The following is an 18170-nucleotide window of genomic DNA, read 5'->3' as shown; positions in this document are numbered from 1 at the left end:
TGTAAATTATCTCTACATTCTTAAGGATTATTTTAAGATCTCTGATTACTACAGATAACACCGATTGAATAAAATATTAATTCTATTCTCTTCTAGTCCCACTTTCTTTCTTTGTTTAAAAATTTAAGGTTAGTTCAATAAATTCAATTATGAAAGCTATCAGGAAAATATTCTTCTTGAAAACTATTTTTTTTCTCAGAAAAAAAGAAAGGAAGATTAACACTCTCTCTTCATATCCACAGTCTTTCTGTAGATGGGGATAGACCATAAATCAGTCAAGTCACTCTCTGGGTCAGCAGAATTCTAGTCTGGATCACTCTCATCACCCTCCAGCTCCAAGCCATCCATTTCCTGGAACAAAGACTCATCTACCTCCATTTTGTTTTCAGCATCCTTCAAGAACTAGACTATCAGATGGGTCAAGATTATGATTTGTTTCAAATAACAGTTTCTTATTTAATTTTTTTCCTGATTGCTGTTCTCCTTTCATTGGTTTCTTTTTTATTTCCAAGAGTTCTGCATCAAATGCAGCTTTTCAACTTAAATTCTCAATTGCAACAGGAGTGCCATGAAATAATTGCTTTTTGGTTTCTGTTTCTTTTTGTTTGTTTTCTTCTCTTCTAGTATGTACAGTATGTCCGTAAAGTCATGGTGCACTTTTGACCAGTCACAAGAAAGCAACAAAAGATGACAGAAATCTATGTGAAATCTGCAGCAAATAAAAGGAAAACCCTCCCAGTTTCTGTAGGATGATGTGGCAACATGTGCGCATGCACAGATGATGATGACGTAACACTGTGTATACAGCGGAGCAGCCCACGGCCATGCCAGTCGAGATGTGGATGGTACAGAAGAAAGTTCAGTGTGTTCTGTGGCTTGCTAAATTTGAATCTGTGACCAAAGTGCAAAATGAATATCGGCGCGTTTATAACAAAGCACCACCACATAGGAATAACATTACTTGGTGGGATAAGAAGTTGAAGGAAACCAGCAGTTTGGTGGAGAAACCCCATTCTGGTAGGCCATCAGTCAGTGACGAGTCTGTAGAAGCTACGGGATAGCTACCTAAGGAGCCCTAAAACATCTGTGCGTGAGCCCACATCGAACTGCACTGGACAGGTATGAAACTGGGAAAGTTTTCCTTTTATTTGGTGTAGATTTCACATTTCTATCGTCTTTTGTTGCTTTCCTGTGACTGGTCAAAAGTGCACCATGTCTTTACGGACACACTGTATTTGAACCACTGTTTCATTTAATTTTCCTTACACAGCTGTCACTAAAGTAAAGATTATCACCATACCAAGGTTTCCTTCTGCCTGTAATACTAATAATTTTTAAATGCCTGAGATACCATTATCTTCTAGATTTTCCTGTGGGAATATTTAGTAAAAGGAGGGGGTTTCCATCTGGATATTTCTCACTGTCTGTAAACTTGAAGGTAGTCTGGATAGTTCCATCATTTTCCCCAGCTTCAGATGTCACATTAATGGTGAAGCTGGGAGATTTTCAGATAATACTCTTAAGAAGTTGGGATAGATGAACTCCAGAGCCTCTAGCTCATGGCCCTGGCCCTTGCCATCTTTGTCATTGTGATCCAGTTGCTCACTGCTCAGGGATTGCCCAGACACCCACTTGATGTGCTATAGCTAGGACAACCACTGCGCTGGGAAAGCAGGCACTGGCCCAGTGGGCACAGGTACAGAGTTCCCACCTGGGGGTCCAGGGGCCTCTCTATTCCCATTTTCAAGCTCTCTGACCTTGGTGTATAGTGATCAGTAATTGGTCAGTAAATGGCATATTATGACTTCTTATCCACCCAGCAATCATATTTTTCTCTTCACTTTTCTAAGAGAAAGTTTATCTCATACCAGAGGCACATTCTACTGGCCATCAACATTCCAAAGAATGCTTAACAGAAGGGAAACTGTTTGTATGTGTGTAGGGGGAATACATTTTTATTAGAGACCCTGTATGACTTAAAGTATTTATTTTCCAAAGTGTCTTGATTTATCTGGAGCATAACAGGAATTAAAAAAGAGTCTAAAATGCTTTTATATTTCAAAATTGAAATGAATATCACAAATATACTCTAATTCCCACCTTTTCATTGTAGTGATACAGTTTTCATTTAGCATGACTAGTTTAGGAATGCTAAGGCTTAACTGATCCTCATTCTATGTCCAAACTTTGTTTTGAGAATCTGAAAAAAAACTGAAAACTTGAGTCAGTCAAATTAATAGGGAAGAGAGATATAGTGAGCTGCATGAATAAAATAAATATTTTTGTTCCTACTGTAATATTCCAATTGGAATTATAATTAGAGAATACCTAGGCATTCCACCAGAATTAAGGACCTGTCACCATTTTAACTGAATTTTTCTCTTTTCCATGGGTTAATATTTAGCTATTAAAAGAAAATAATGCTTTAGATTTAGATACACAGCAAATATTCAAAGTTTTTGTAAATGGTGCTTTATTCTTAACAAATTGTGTTGGTGCCACATTGATCATTTCTAAATTATAAATAATTGAGATCAAAGTCTGCATTAAGAGCTTTTCATTCTTAACTTTGGCTAACATACCTCTCCCTCTAGGTAATTCCAAAAGTATTCATAGAAAAGTGTTTCAAACTTTTGATTCATTTTGGTAAATATTTTGTACTGTATTATAACTAAAATATAACTGTGATAAAATATAATTTTGGAATATAGACAAGCATATATTTTTGCTTCCTTTTTTCTAATTTTTTGTTGATTATTATTTAGCTTTACTTTGGTATTGTGTGAACATATGAAAAATAGATATGCAATTATTTTCCTTTGCCCGAATGCATACTCTTTGCAATGTAGCTTTGATGTTTCTCCCATTAGTACATGCAGTGTATTATCTTAACTCTAGAATCTGAGCTGATCTGCTGACTTACTTTGACCCATGGAATGTGGTAGAAGTTATATTGTGCTAGTTCTAAGCCTAGACTTCAAAGAAGATTTTTGTGCCTCTGCTTTCTCTTGAAACCCTGCCCAGCCACAAGAATAGTCAGAGCTAGCCTTCAGGAGAATGTGGAACAGAAAAATGTCATGCTAGCCAAAGCCATTGTAAGCCAATCAGCTAGCTCCCAGCTAATTTGTCAACTAATCATAAATCCACAAGAAAGCCCAGCAAAACCAGAAGAACTTCCCAGCTTAGCTCAGCCTAAATTGATGGTCTACAGAATTGTGAGCTAAGTAAGTGGTTCTTGTTTTAAACTACTAAGTTTTGGAGTGGTTTATTATGCAGCAAAAGCTAACTGATATAGAAATATAAATATTCAAAACAAGAGGCACACAATTTTGATATTGGATTAAATAGAAGTTATAGCAATCTACAGAACTCACAGAAGTATCGATTTCACTCATACTCAAGATAAAGATAAGACTACACAGTAGTTAATCAAAATGTAGAATTAAAGATGAAAGTGATAGACTTTGTGATAACTATATTGTATTTATTGTTTCTTTGTGACTTGTGTGTAGATACTTTGTAAATAAGTTAAAAGACTAGAATATTCATTGTTCTTAAGTATTTGATACTACTGACATAATATGTATCTCCAGGCTTATTGTAGAACATTTATAATGAAGTATTACTATATTCTTTCTTTGATATGTCTCATTATAGGGAAAGTCTATGGTTATAGTTTGAGTTCCATCAGAAGCCAACCTTGATTCTAAGGATTGAGTGAAAATAATTTAATTTGGATATTAAGGAGATAGCAGTGAAATATTGGGAAAATGAAATAGGATAAAGAAGTCAGCCAATAAAGGGTGACTATCAAGCAACCTACCACTGTAGATGAATACAGCTTATTTCTCCCAAAGACATATATCTCAGACTTATCTCAATTGAAAGATATGCAAGGTAGGATATTTATACACTGACTCTCATCAAATATTGGATGAGGACTGTTCCTAGGAGTTATTAATTGCCCATCACTTTTGACCTACTGCCTAGCTGCAAACCAAGCCCCCCCCCCACACACACACACCAAAAAATAAAAATAAAAAAGAACAAAACAGTGCACCATCAAAAAATAAAAATAAAAAAGAACAAAACAGCGCACCATAAATTCAAGAGCTGGCAATTTGAAGTGCACGGGTGTGAATAAAGATGGCAAAAATGAGAGGATATATGGATAGGACTTCAACTGTGTCTACTACAGCCATTCTATTACAGATACAGTTTAGGGTTTTTGATTCAACCTATTCAGGTTAAAAAAGAAATCAAGCAAACACTTTTCATTACATTGGGCTCCTCAAATCTTTTCCTAATCTTTCAAAATAATGTAGAATCAGCATGTTTAATGCAAGTAAATCTATATCTAGCATTGATCCTAGATTCCCTTTAGAGTTCCTATTACAAAGAAAATGCCACTAGTTTATGACCTTTGCTTATGAGAAGGCACAATTTGTACTCTTTATTATATTTTGCTCAACTAGTCTTGCTTTAAATTATTGTTATTTTGTATTTTTAATTTAAAATATAGCTCTAAGGGTCTTAGCTTAGGTCCCAGTCCCCTAGTCTCATTCACACAAATCACTACATCTTCTTCTTCCACATTTCCCCTCAACTTACACATGAGCCTCCCATTCCATTTTCGTTGCCATTAACCAAACTATTTTCTCCCCTGAATGAACTGACTTAACTGTTCTTCTTTTCCTGACTGCACTGTTTTTTTCTGAGGAATTACTTTTAAAGTTCCTTATCTCCTTAGGGCACAAAGTTATGGGAATGATGGCAACCAACAGCCTAGATGTCTCAGAAGAAGAGTCGTTTGTGGTGGTGTATGTAATTCATGGAAACCTAAAGTGAGGAGGGGCATGTAGAGGAGAGTCTGATGACATTACTTTTCAAGACAGTCAAGGTAAATGATGATGAAATCGTGGATTAATTTCTGTGTCTCCTAAAGCAATACTTTATGCTGCAATATATATGAGATTCATAACCTTGCACTTTTGCTTCAACAGATTTCACCAAAACATACCCAAATCTGCTCATTTCTTTTGTTATTTTCCCTCTATATTCATGTGCATGTCTTTTTTTTTTTTTTGTATTTTTCTGAAGTTGGAAACGGGGAGGCAGTCAGACAGATTCCCGCATACGTCCAACCGGGATCCACCTGGCATGCTCACCAGGGGGCGATGCTCTGCCCATCTGGGGCATTGCTCTATTGCAACCAGAGCCATTCTAGCGCCTGAGGCAGAGGCATGGAGCCATCCTCAGCGCTTGGGCCAACTTTGTTCCAATGGAGCCTTGGCTGTGGGAGGGGAAGACAGAGAGGAAGGAGAAGGGGAGGGGTGGAGAATCAAATGGGCACCTCTCCTGTGTCCCCTGGCCGGAAATCGAACCTGGAACTCCTGGATGCCAGGCCGATGCTCTACCACTGAGCCAACCGGCCAGGGCCATGTCTTTTTTAATTGTAGGTCTTAGGGTGACATTGGCTAATAAAACCATATAGATTTCAAGGTACAACTCTATAACCCATCATCTGCACACTGCATTGTGCGCTCACCACCCAAAGTCAAGTCTCTGTCCACCACAAAAGTTGCTTAATGCATGTGTAGAGCAAGACTTCCCAAATACTAATTCTATATCCTCACCTACTGGAACATTCTTAGCATAACCCAGAAGGAAAATATTTGGACCTTGCTCAGTTATTTGATGTCCCTGTTCCTTATACCATCAAACAGACTACTTGTTGGAGTATATTTCTCACATCTACTTCCTCAGCAGTGCTTTTCTTGACATTAACAGGATGAATTACCTACTTCCATTTTTTTTTGTATTTTGTATATTTTCTATGTCTATTGTAGTAACTAGTTTACTGAATAAAGTTCTCACAAAACTTAGGGGATACTTCAAAATGAATATGAAGTGATAAAATATCCCCTAATTTTTGTGAGCAGTGTAGTTTGAGTTAATTTCAGTAATAGTCTTCCAACTAGACTTTGAAGTTCTTAAGATTTGAAACTAGGTCTTATTTTCTTATAATACCCAGAGCCAGGAAACATCTGTTATATAGTAAGAACACAATAAATTGAGTTCACTGTTGAATTACTGTTTTATCTGATTCTCTCTTAGAATTCCTTATGCCTCTATGACTTTCTACATTGTAAAGTTTACATAGCAGTCATCACTTAAAACTTTTACTTTCCTTGAAACAAAAATAAAAGAGCATATTTAACTCTCTTTGAACCTCTTGTGATTCCTTCTCTTTCAAACCAAAGAAAACCTTTTCAGTTATTTTTTTTTTATATATAGCAAATGCTGACTTTCCTCATTTGAAAATGTTCCTTAATTGGGTACATTTCTGGTAGTTATTTATATAAAAATCACAGTCATTCCTTCCTTATAAATTACTCCAAGACAGCAATTGTATCCATTTAAGTGCTCTATGTTCTGTCTACTTTAATAATTTGCATGTGCCTGACCATGCGGTGGCGCAGTGGATAAAGTTTAGGAGTGAGATGTGGAGGACCCAGGTTCAAGAGCCCGAGGTCGCCAGCTTGAGCGTGGGCTCATCTGGTTTCAGCAAGGTTCACCAGCTTAAATCCAAGGTCACTGGCTTGAGCAAGAGGTTACTTGGTCTGCTGAAGGCCTGCAGTCAAGGCACATATGAGAAAGCAATCAATGAACAGCTAAGGTGTCGCAACGAAAAACTGATGATTCATGCTTCTCATCTCTCTCCATTCCTGTCTGTCTGTCCCTATCTATCCCTCTCTCTGATTCTCTCTCTGTCTCTGAAAAAAAAAAAGAAACTTAATAATTTGTATGTAAGAAAGGAATGGCATATCCAAAGAGGTAATTAGTAATATAACTATCATTATCAACATAATCGTAATTTTCCTTTTCCAAATACTGTTGCATTATATTGTTACTACAACTAGTTATTTAGGTGTAGTAGCAGAAACAGCAAATGACAGTGAAGATATCAATGTTCAAATTCAGTACTTGCACTTTGTTTGTATTCTGAAATGTGCATAGCTTCTCAGACCTTCGATTTCCTTAGCAATAAAATAAAATTCCTGGTAAAAATAATCTGGAAGGTTCATTCTTACTCTAAATGATATCTGATCCAAGGACACAAATCATAGAATATTCCTTTGCCTTCTCTGATGATACTACTATATCTACATGCTGTGCATATTAATTATATAAAATGAATAAATTTATAGAATAGAGACTTAAGTTTCCATGGTTTTAGAAAAATATGAAAGTGAAAAAAGTTACCTTTGTATACTTAAATAGGAAAGAAACATATCTAGGTGAGGTAAAGAAATGAAACTCTGAAGATGATAGCTTTCAATTTGAAGTGGATTTACTTATGTTGTAGAAATGGGGATGCTAATGACATCTTTATTTCAGTCATTCTTGTTGGGGTGGGCTCTAGATCATTTTAACAACAACAACAATAATAACAAAGGAGGAAGAAGAGGAGAAGGGGGGAGAAAAAGAAATCCAAAGAGTGAAAAACGTTAAAAGCTGTCCAAAAAGAAGGAAAAAAGAAAAGAAAAAACCCCCCAAAACAGATGCTGCTTTTCAAACATCCTTGAATGTGAAAATAAGCTGAACAATAAAGAGTAAGTTTTCCTAAAGAAACAAGTACCATGCATGAAGTTTATTAAATTACACAATTTACTAAGATCCATGGTCATGACTGCCTATAATAGATCTTCAATTAAGAATTTAGAAAATAGCTCTGAAGGTGATGAGAAATGTAAAGGTGACAAAAGAAATATCAACATTAGCTTTGTTTTATTCTAACATTACATAAGGGAAAACACTTTTAAACACTGATTTCTTTCCAAAGCTTTAAGTTAGCAATTTCCAGCTTAATAAAGTACTAATATCCTAGAAATTGCCTTTCAGATTTCAGTAAAATAATAGAGATTAAAAAGAGACCTTTGGATAAAGGTTTACCTGATACACTAAGAAATTTAAGAACTATTCTAAAGATGAGGAATCATGTTTTATATAATTTGTTACATTTAAGATAAAAATAGTGACACAATGCAGAAAAAAAAGTTACTGAATTTGTGGAAGATATTCTGCAAGTGCTTATTATTGGACCAATACATATTTCGGTAACATTTGAGAAACTGGCAAACATAAATCAAGTTTTGTCAGTTCTTAAACAAATAGGAATCTACTTCAGTACATCTCTCCTTAATCACTGTTGCAAAAGTTATACAAAATGGATTTGGATGTGCAAGCTCTATCTTTCACTCCACATATTGTCTATTTGATAAACTATCAAGAAAATTCTTTTTTGAAAAACACAGCTCAGAGAGTTCTTACTGACTCATTCTGTCATGATCTCACCTATCCCAGGCAAATATGAAGTTCTTTTCTTTTCTTCTCCTGTTTTAGGTGAGAGGAGGGGAGATAATGAGGAAGGCTCCTGCATGTGCCTTGACTGGGATCCACCTGGCAACCCCACCTGGGGTTGATGCTCGAGTACTGAGCTATTTTTAGCACCTGAGGCTGACACACACAGACCAAAAGAGTATCTTCAGTGCTGGGCCATGCTTGAACCAATCAAGTTATTGGCTGTGGGAAGGGAAGAGGGAAAGAAGCAAGAGAGGAAGGGGAAAAGAAACAGATGGTCACTTCTCCTGTGTGCCAGGAATTGAACTCAGACGTACAAATGCCAGGCCAATGCTCTATCCACTCAACCACCTGGCCAGGGCCTGAAGTTATTTTCTACAAACATGTCAAAGAAATGTTTCCTAAGCAAATGTCTTTCAGATGTAGCAAAGCCAGTATTTTCTATTTACAGGGTGTCATAACTCTAACTGTAACCTTCGTAATTTTTTTTTTAATTTTGAAAAAAAAGTGAATTTTAAAATTATGACACTAAAGCAAAGCAGGAAAGTCTCTCTCTATTTGATACCCTTAATTCAGCGGAATTATGATACATTAAATCACATAAAACTTTCAGAACTATGAAGCATAAGTAATTTGGTTTTAGTATATCAACAATGGATCAAACAAAAAGCCATATTATATATTATATTCAAATTGAGGACAAAATGGAAAAAGAACACAAAGCATATTTTTAACGAAATTATTAGTTTTGTCTTATTAAAGGGAGGTAGTGTCATATTTAAAATATCAGGCTTACCTCCAGTCTTTTTAAGCTAGGGACATGATAGTAGATATTGAAAGGGTTGCGTCAGAAGATATTGAAATAGTTCAGGGTTGTGGGTATGAAGTATAAAGATATTTAGAGTTGACTGATATATTAAAGAAACGAAACTGTAAGATTACTGCATGGTACAGAAATTTAAAACAGAAATTAATATATTGATTCTAGTAAGCTATTTGAGCCAGTGTAATAACTAATTAGAAAAACAACAGGTTTATTGATCAAATTTGAAAAGGGGATTATTTTATAAGCAATTCAAGCAAAATTTCTTTCCAAAATGGTACTTAGACTATAGAATTAACTGTCAAAATGTCTTATTTAAGAGAAAAATAACTAGATAAATAAGTATCTATTACAGCAAGGGCTTAAATGAGAAAGTTATTGATAGGCAAGGTACAATTATCAATAATTAAAAATAGGGAAGTGGAAATTAGAATTCAGCTCAAAGCAAGTTACAAAGAACTGACATGAACTGTAGAATAGTTCATCAGACAATAGGTGAAGTTTATCCAGTACATTCAAAGGTTTATAAAGCATTTAGCTAATTTAATCTATGTAAGGAACTTATTTTAAAGTGACAAAATATAAAAGCACGCTGAATTGCCCCTTAAAATATAAAATGTAATCAAGAGGTTTGCTTTTGACTATTTAGGATTAAATTGTATTTTATTTATGAATAAAAAACCAACACGCACAAATGCAAATTCATTAATTTTGCTCAAATTAGCCTTACATAAAAACCAAATAGCTATTCTGAAAGGACCATTATGATTTTCCCATTTGTCAAATGTTTACAGAAATTTTATTTGTTTTCTTAATCTAAGTGTTGCAGCTCCAAATGTAACTACATTTGGTCTTTCTGACAACATGCAAAAGTTACTTATTATAAAAGCACTCTCATACATTACTGGTGAAGTTTTAATTGATAAGATAGCCAAAAGGATAACTTTTTTTACAAAAAATAGGAGAGAGGGAATAGAGTCTGCTTTCAAATACCTTCTTAATTAGTGAGGAGTCAGGTGAATTTAAAAAATTATACTGTAAGAGTTAATAATAGAATTAATAATATCTAGAGGCTAGATAACAACGTGCCTTGTTCTTACAGGGATAATAGAACCTTGAAGTTGACAGTGAAAATTAGATATATGAAAGAAATCTTTCATTTTAAAAACAAAGAAAAGAAAATTGTTCAGAATTCTAGTTTTTTGTGGAACAATTCTTCCATTGTCCCTCCCACCAACAGCACCTCAGCATTTAGTTATTGCCCTTTCTGGGGGGAAAAATTCTACTTTTTGAAATGTTCATTTAACAAATATACTCTTGGTGTCTTCAGTGAGTCAGATTCTGCTTTGGACATAGGGGATACAGTGATTAATAAAACAAACTCCTTCCCCTCATGGAGTTTACATGACTTGTGGAGGAGTTTAATTATAGACAAATGAATGCATAAATAAAATTAGATATTTTAGAGTGCTATGTGTAAAGTCATAAGTATAATTTTAAATTGTTTTCTATAAAATACCAAGCAGAAAGCCCCAAACTTAATAATCATCCCAAAAATATTATTTCCTTCTTTCCTTCCACCCTCCTTCTGTCCCTCCCTTTTCTCCTTCCTATATCCTAGTGTTGCCCTTTCTCTTCTCTCTCAGTTTTTACTTTATTCTCTCTCCATGTGTACCTTTTACTATGCTTATGCCTCTTCTAAAAATCACCTTATTCTGTTGTAATTTTTACTTTTGAAGATGACTGCAAAAAAACCAATCCCAGTTCAGCAGTGCCAATACTTGGAAGAGTCTTTAGTTGTGGGTTTGAATATCAATGGGGCATTCTATTTTTCCCTTTATTATTATCCTCCATTATTAAAGCTGCTGCTATTCTCAATAATCAGAATGTATGTGTGGCCTGAGCAATTTGGGATCAATGATTTTCCACCCTGAGTGCCATTGAAATCTCTCTCTCTAGTCATATCTGCAGCTGTTGTTTGGAAATGTGGCAAAATTTTAACTGTTCCTCTTAATATTTCAGTTGTAGTTTTATTTTATTTTTTTCTAAAATAGGTAATTCCATGGATTAAAAGAGTCTATCAAGCAAGAGTGTAGGTTACAATGGTTTCTCCTTCCATCTGCAGTCATGTCACACACCAAGTGAGGCTGTAATATTGTGGGGATACTAAAATCTATCTGAGTGCCCTTTCTGCCTGATCATGTCATGGTTTAATGCCCTGCACATTGATTCTTTATATGTATGTAAAGAGAAGATCCTATATAGTCACTCAGACATTAATGACAGTGGAAGAAAAAAAAGGATATAGTAAAATTATTCCTTTTTCTAGAAATGCTTATATTTAATGCTCCAAAAGAGCATCCATGTATGTGGACAGAAATGAGTAAAAATATTGGCTTGTTAGTGTCTTTTAAGAATTGTTCACGTTTTCTTTTTAGGCATTCCACCAACAACTCCACTGTAAATGATTTATAAAATATTGCAAGAAAATATTTCAAGGTTTTTATCTCCCCTTTTCTTTTGACAGCAGTAATATGTTAATTACTTTCATGCATTAAAAACAGAAGATTTAAGGATTGATCTGGAAACAAAGGTAAAGGACAAAACCAAGGAGTGATGGGCAAAAACGGGATTCTGAACTTAATAAAATATCCCAGTTTTGTTCAGAAATAGCTTTTGATTAAGCCAGTGCATTGTACCAATCCAGATAATCATGCACTACAGTTCTCTCTAGGACTTCTCAAGATATGAATCAACCATAATAACTCATCCTAAATAAAAAAATAACATGGTAGTGATTTTAGGGGGGAAAGCTATAGGTGCTGAACTCCCAGCTATTATCCCTATTGAGGTTATCTAAAAAGCTGGGCCATTTCACAAGTGTCAGAATTTACCAACATCCATATGTGTGTCTACAGAGCTTAGCTGATTAATCGTGATTCACAGCATTGATCCTCATTCTAGCCACAAAATCCAGTTTGTTCTCTCCACAATTAAGATAGAAATGTCTGCCTCATCTTCAACACACCCTCACTCACCTCTGAAAAAGTGCATGTACCTTCTTCTCCTCATGTATTTTTTCTATAAACCATTACCTTTATGCATCTTCAAAATTTTATGTAAAATATATCTCGATATTATGGCTTCTAAGCCAGAAGCTACTTTGTATCTATCACTGTAATTATTTTAGTGATATTCATGCTCTCTCATTCTCTCCTAATCTCTCTCATACCTCAGCTTCATTCTGACTTCCTTAAATGTACATTTAGCTCTTTCTTGGAACAGCAGTATGCAGTTGGTAATGTGCATATTTACACGTTCCTGTCACTTGAGCTTAAAGACATTTTTCTATATATCCCTTGTCACTCACTGATTGATATGGCTCACAGATGACATTTTTTGAGAAGAAGAATCATCAGCTGCACAAACTATGCTGACATCTCCAGTAGTAAAGAATGTAAGACAGTCATGGTTTAGAAAGCACAGGAGATGCTCTTTCAAAAGAAAGGAAAATTGCAGACTTGTCAGAAATGATAAGATAGACCTTAATTTAGAATGTTCTAGAAAATGATCCCGGTACTTATAGTAATAATTTGAAGACAATATTGCCCTTTTTTTCATTTAAAGGATATTTGTTGTGTGCATTCCAGCCACTGTCCAAAGTACTTAGGAAATACAGTGAATAAGAAAGACAAGGGCTTTGTATTTTATAAAATCAATGTTCTTTGTGGAGAAAGCAAACATAGACAATCAAGCCAATATGGAAATAAGATAACTTTGATAATGACAAATGAGGAGATATAGAGATGTGCTGATAATTGACAAACTGTATAGACATATGTAGTGTGTATGTGTGTGTGGTGTTTGGGGGAGAGAGGTGTGTGATGCTATTAATGCCCTGCCCTATATCTCCTTGGCTTATCTTTGAATTAATCTATGATTATTGTAGGACCACCATCTGAAGCTTCAAGCACCAGCACATTTCTGCTGTTCTTCCCAGTAGGCTTTTTCTGGCATTATAGCACTATGCTTGCATAGCTCCACTCAGAAGTTCAGGGGGCAGAGTTCACTCAATCCTCAACCAATGGGGGATGAGAATTAATATAAAAGCACCACAGCCTCCTTTTCCTCTGGCAGGACAATTCTAAGGTATGCTTCACAGTTTTTTAGAGTTTTCCAGAAAAATTTAGCCCTATGTGCTCACAGCAGCAACCTTCTCATTAAGATGTATTTTCCGGATTTTCTTTACTTCCCTGCCGCATTTTCCCCACTCCTTTATTTGTTCCCAGGAATCAACTCCTAAATAAACCACTTACACTCAAGTCTTTGTCTCAAGATTTGCTTTTGGGAAAAACTAACATGACAGGAGAGGGAAATTGAAAATTTTAATTGGGTAATTAAGAAAGAACATACTAAGCTAGTGTTTTTAGAAATGAAATAGAAATGACAAGAAGCTATTATCCATGGGAAAAAAGTTCCCAGTGCAGAGAGAAACAGCAAGGCCCTGAAGTGAGCAATGTTCAATGATGACCAAAGTGGCTAGAGTAGAGTTAGTAAGTGGTGAGTGGCAGGAAGTGATGTCAAAGGGGCAAGTAAGAGACATCTTTTACAGGACTGTAGCGGTGATATTAGGTGGTATTAAGGAGTTCTGCCTTATAATTATAATCAGCCTTTGCAAAGCTTTAAGTAAGGGGTGATTTTGATTTGTAAATAAATCTCTGGCTATATTTGAGAATATATTTTAGGGAAACAAGAGTTACAAACTAACAGGAAGAAACCAAGAATACTAGTTATGAAACAAGTATACTAGTCTAGTTGAGAGAGAAAAAACTTATCTTAAGGAGGAGAACTGGAGATAGAAGGTTCACACTCAAGATATATTTTTGATAAAAAACCAATAGAACTCACAAATGAATTACATGGGAAAACAGTAAAGAGAAAAGAAACCAAGTTCCATTAAGTATGAAAAGCCACATTGAAAATGAGGATGGCAGGAGATATAAATTTGGGTGAGAGTGGCGTCTTACAATTTAAAAACATGAAACCAGATGTGAACCTCTATGAGAAGGAAATAGAGAACCTGGGAAGAAGCTCCAAGAAAGAGTTCAAACAACCACAAAACAAATTGATATGGAGAAGTTAGAAGAGTGGACAGAACACAAAAACCATAATTTCAGAGAACCAAAAATGACACATATCAAGAAATATCAGGATGGGAGAATTGGTCAACTGCAACATATTGCTGAGAGTACCATTATGAGGATAGAAATTCAACCACTTGATTTATCACCTTTCAGATCATTGATAATAGCAGTATCAATTAGTGGGCATAGAAAATGGATTGTTGTATATTAAAGAGAAAAGGAAATTGAGGATGTTTAAATACAAAATATAAAGAGATCTTTTTCCTTTTTTTTAAAAAAAAAAACTTCATTCTTCAGAAGAGCAGAGACAAAGAACCATAACTGGATGTGGCATGTGGGATTACTGTGCCTATGTGAGGTAATATGTATGTGTCCACAATGTCTCCTCTTCCTGGGCATAACAAGAATACATTTCTGTCTCCCTTGAAGTTAGGTTTCTACCCTGGAATTGCATCTGGACGATGGGGTGTTGATAGAAATTATTTATGCTATTTTCAGGTATCGAACTTTACAAACATCTAATTAGTTTTCCACTTATTTTTTTCCCTTCAATAGAAAACCTGAAAGCTGTATGTTCCATTTGGAACAAAAACAAAGTGGTAGCAACCTGGGTCTTAGATTAGCTTTGAAGAGAGCCTCCAAGAGCCACACTACTCATCTTGAGCACTGCTGTGAGGAAAAGATGAACCTTTGTTGGGTTTGGTCACTGAGTAATTTAGATTCGATTGTTACCTCAGCAAAGCTAAGTCTCTTCTGACTAATATCCCAGCAGTGTTTTTAGCATGTTTGATAAAATATCACTCAACGTATTTTAGCAAATGCACTAGTAGGGAGGCAGACTTGATATTTCAAGAGAGAAAACATATAATGATAAGAACTAATGCTTGAGAGACTAAGAAGTCTGAGATCAAGATTACTATTTTCTGAGGTTGGGCCTAGATGTAGCAGCACTGCATAAAGTGAGAAAGGTAGAACATTTGAGTGCAAAAGAAGTCACAAAAGTAAATTTGGTCAAAGGAAGCTGAGGGAATTTTATTATTTAATGCTTTATTTGGTCAGAGAAAAGTGGTATAAGGGAATAATATCAGCTGAGAGATAGGGAATAAATGGGAAAACACTGGTTCTTTCAGGAGAGAGAACAAGTTGTAAAAAATAATTTGAAAAATGGGAAAGCAGTCAAACTAAGAAAGTAAGAAAAGATTGTCTGGCAATGTTGTGTATATTCTAAATGTTTGATCATGAATGTAAAAATATGTCCAGGTAGAATATTTGTATACATTTTTATGCTGACTTCAGCTTCCTGGCTGAAGGCATAAGATGGCTTGCCAGACATGTATAATGTAGAAAGAGTGAAACTAAAATATTGCAGGTGACTGCAAAGGAGTGACTTTCGTGATGGGCCAAGGAATGTACTGAGGATAAAAGGGGAATATAGACATCCACAGGCAATGGACAATGGGTAATCTATAGGTAAGAGGTCTCCACAACAAATAGTTGCTGAAGTGAGAATACTGGTATACGTGATCTGCAAGGATAAAAACTGGTGGTCAGAATGTAGAGTGCTTCAAACCATGATTTAAAAACCAATTCATTTATTTATTGATGATTAAAAACTCAAATATATTGTGCAATATAGGAAAAAGCACAATATTTTCTTTCTAAGAGCTCTTGGGGGAAATCACTCTCAGTCTCACAATCAGACAAAAAACCAAAAAACCAAAACCAAAACAAAAAATCCCTACTACTTTTGAGCAAATTATTTATTTTTGTTTTATTCATGGTGAGGAATGTGTGGGTTTCTGGAGATGGTTATAAACATGGCAGCAATATGAAAGCTATTTCTGCTAAATGTGGTGCAGATAATAATAAGTCTTAGAAAGACACCAAGAAATACCTTCCACCTTATTTTATAAAGTATAGATCTGTGGGAATTAAAAAAGAGTGAGGGAAGGCAGAAGGAAAGAGCAGGCTCTTAGGCAAATTAAGAAGACACCATCTGGTGTCCTCTATACTATATTAGATCATCAGTATTTGGGTTAGATAAATGCGGGGCCCAGGATATAGTCTGCCATAGAATAGAGAAAATCATTCGTATGTCTAGTGGGCGTAAGTCCCCTCAAATAATGTTTCTAACCCTATTAAGAGGGAAGCACTTGGAAGAAGCCAAAACAATTTATACCACAGTGCACTGTTATCACCAAACAGAGAGAAGGGACAGTTACAAATATTCCCTGATTAGATATCCTGCAGACAGATCTCACTGCCACTTTCTTCCCCATAGCTGCTGGATAAATGAATTACCAAGCCACTCTAGAGCTTAGAAAATGATAGGAACCCAGTAACAGCAATAATGTAGAAAGCAAAAGGATGAAAGTCACCCACTTTTACTGCATTAGAGAAATAAATACCACACCTGTTTATGATACCCACTGTTCCAATAAATAGAAATTTAAAAACATGTGGAGCTTGTGAAATAAGTTCTATAGAATAAAACATAGAAGAAAATCAAAGGAAATAAATTTATGAAATATACAAAAATAAAAAATAATCCACATGTTATGTCATTTCACCTAATTTCATGAAAAAAAAATGTTGATTTTTGAAACAAGATCAGACAATTATATAGTGAGATAACAGACCTGCCTCCGCATACTGGCTGCCTATCAGACTGTCGCTGAGACAGCCTGTGGTGGAGCCAGGATGATGGGGCTAGTGGATTTCCCCTGAGGGGAGGGTGAAGCTTCAGGGAAGATGGTGGCTGTGGCTCCCACCCCAGAGTCACAGGTCTCAGTCTCTCCTGGATTTTGCCCCAAACTCAGAAGGGCGAAACCACTAGGAGTTGGGCAGATGGAGCCTTGAAGCCCAGAGGCTGGGTCTGCTGGCAGCCAGGGGATAGTTCTATTGAGTCTCCTGTGAGGGGAAAACACCAGTCAGATTTGCAGGAAAGTGGGGCAAATGGCTCTCGCCTCAAAGCCAGACAACCAAGTCAGGGTCACTGCTTGAGTCTGCCCAGACCTCTACTCCCTAGCCAAGGCTGCTGATGTCTCAGCAAGGCTTAATCTCCACAGGGTGCGGCAAATTTCTTTCCTCCAGGCTGATGCCGCAGGTGGGAGAATGCTCCCTCCTAGAATGATGGTGTCTGTGGTTATGGAAGAATGACTCAGCACAGGATTTTGGTAGCTGCCCTTCTGTGTGTCTCTCCAGAGCCACAAAACACGGACTCTCCTCATGGGACTCTAATATGCTCAGCCATGCCTCTGCCAGGCCCAGGGTATGTGGCTGCAAAGAAAAATTTTTGCATTGGCCATTTAAGAGGCTATCTGAGTGTCTGCAAATTCATGTCTCTTTCTGGTAGATAAAAACCTTCCTGCTTTTCACAGCAGAATGCTATGTAGGCACCTCTTGTCGGTTCTGGTGCTTTAAGCTGGGGAGCCTGGCTTGGGGTTTAGGCCCTACACTTATCAGGGTTAACCTGCCTCACCCCAGAACTAAGACGTCCCTCTTGAACCTCAGCTGCTGCTCCTGGGAGCGGGACAGCCCTTTTCGCATCTCTGCCTTCTTTCCAGTCTTGATGTGGCTGCTTCTGTTATTCCTTGGTTATCAGACTCCTTTTCATTTAGTCTTGAGTTAGCTTTTCATGATGACTTTTTTTTTTTTTGTATTTTTCTGAAGCTGGAAACGGGGAGAGACAGTCAGACAGACTCCCGCATGCGCCCCACCGGGATCCACCCGGCATGCCCACCAGGGGGCGACGCTCTGCCCACCAGGGGGCGATGCTCTGCCCCTCTGGGGCATCGCTCTGTTGCAACCAGAGCCACTCTAGCGCCTGGGGCAGAGGC

General features: G+C 36.4%; 1 pseudogene; it reads right to left on the bottom strand.

Annotated features, from left to right (window-relative positions):
• Positions 1 to 216: 216 nt before the first annotated feature.
• LOC136317836 (RWD domain-containing protein 1 pseudogene) lies at positions 217 to 1298 on the bottom strand (annotated as a pseudogene).
• Between the last annotated feature and the right edge of the window lie 16872 nt (positions 1299 to 18170).

This window comes from Saccopteryx bilineata, chromosome X (assembly GCF_036850765.1).
Source record: "Saccopteryx bilineata isolate mSacBil1 chromosome X, mSacBil1_pri_phased_curated, whole genome shotgun sequence".
Taxonomy (NCBI): Eukaryota; Metazoa; Chordata; class Mammalia; order Chiroptera; family Emballonuridae; genus Saccopteryx; species Saccopteryx bilineata.
Note: the sequence above shows the minus strand (reverse complement) of the source record. Positions and strands in the feature narration are given on the sequence as shown.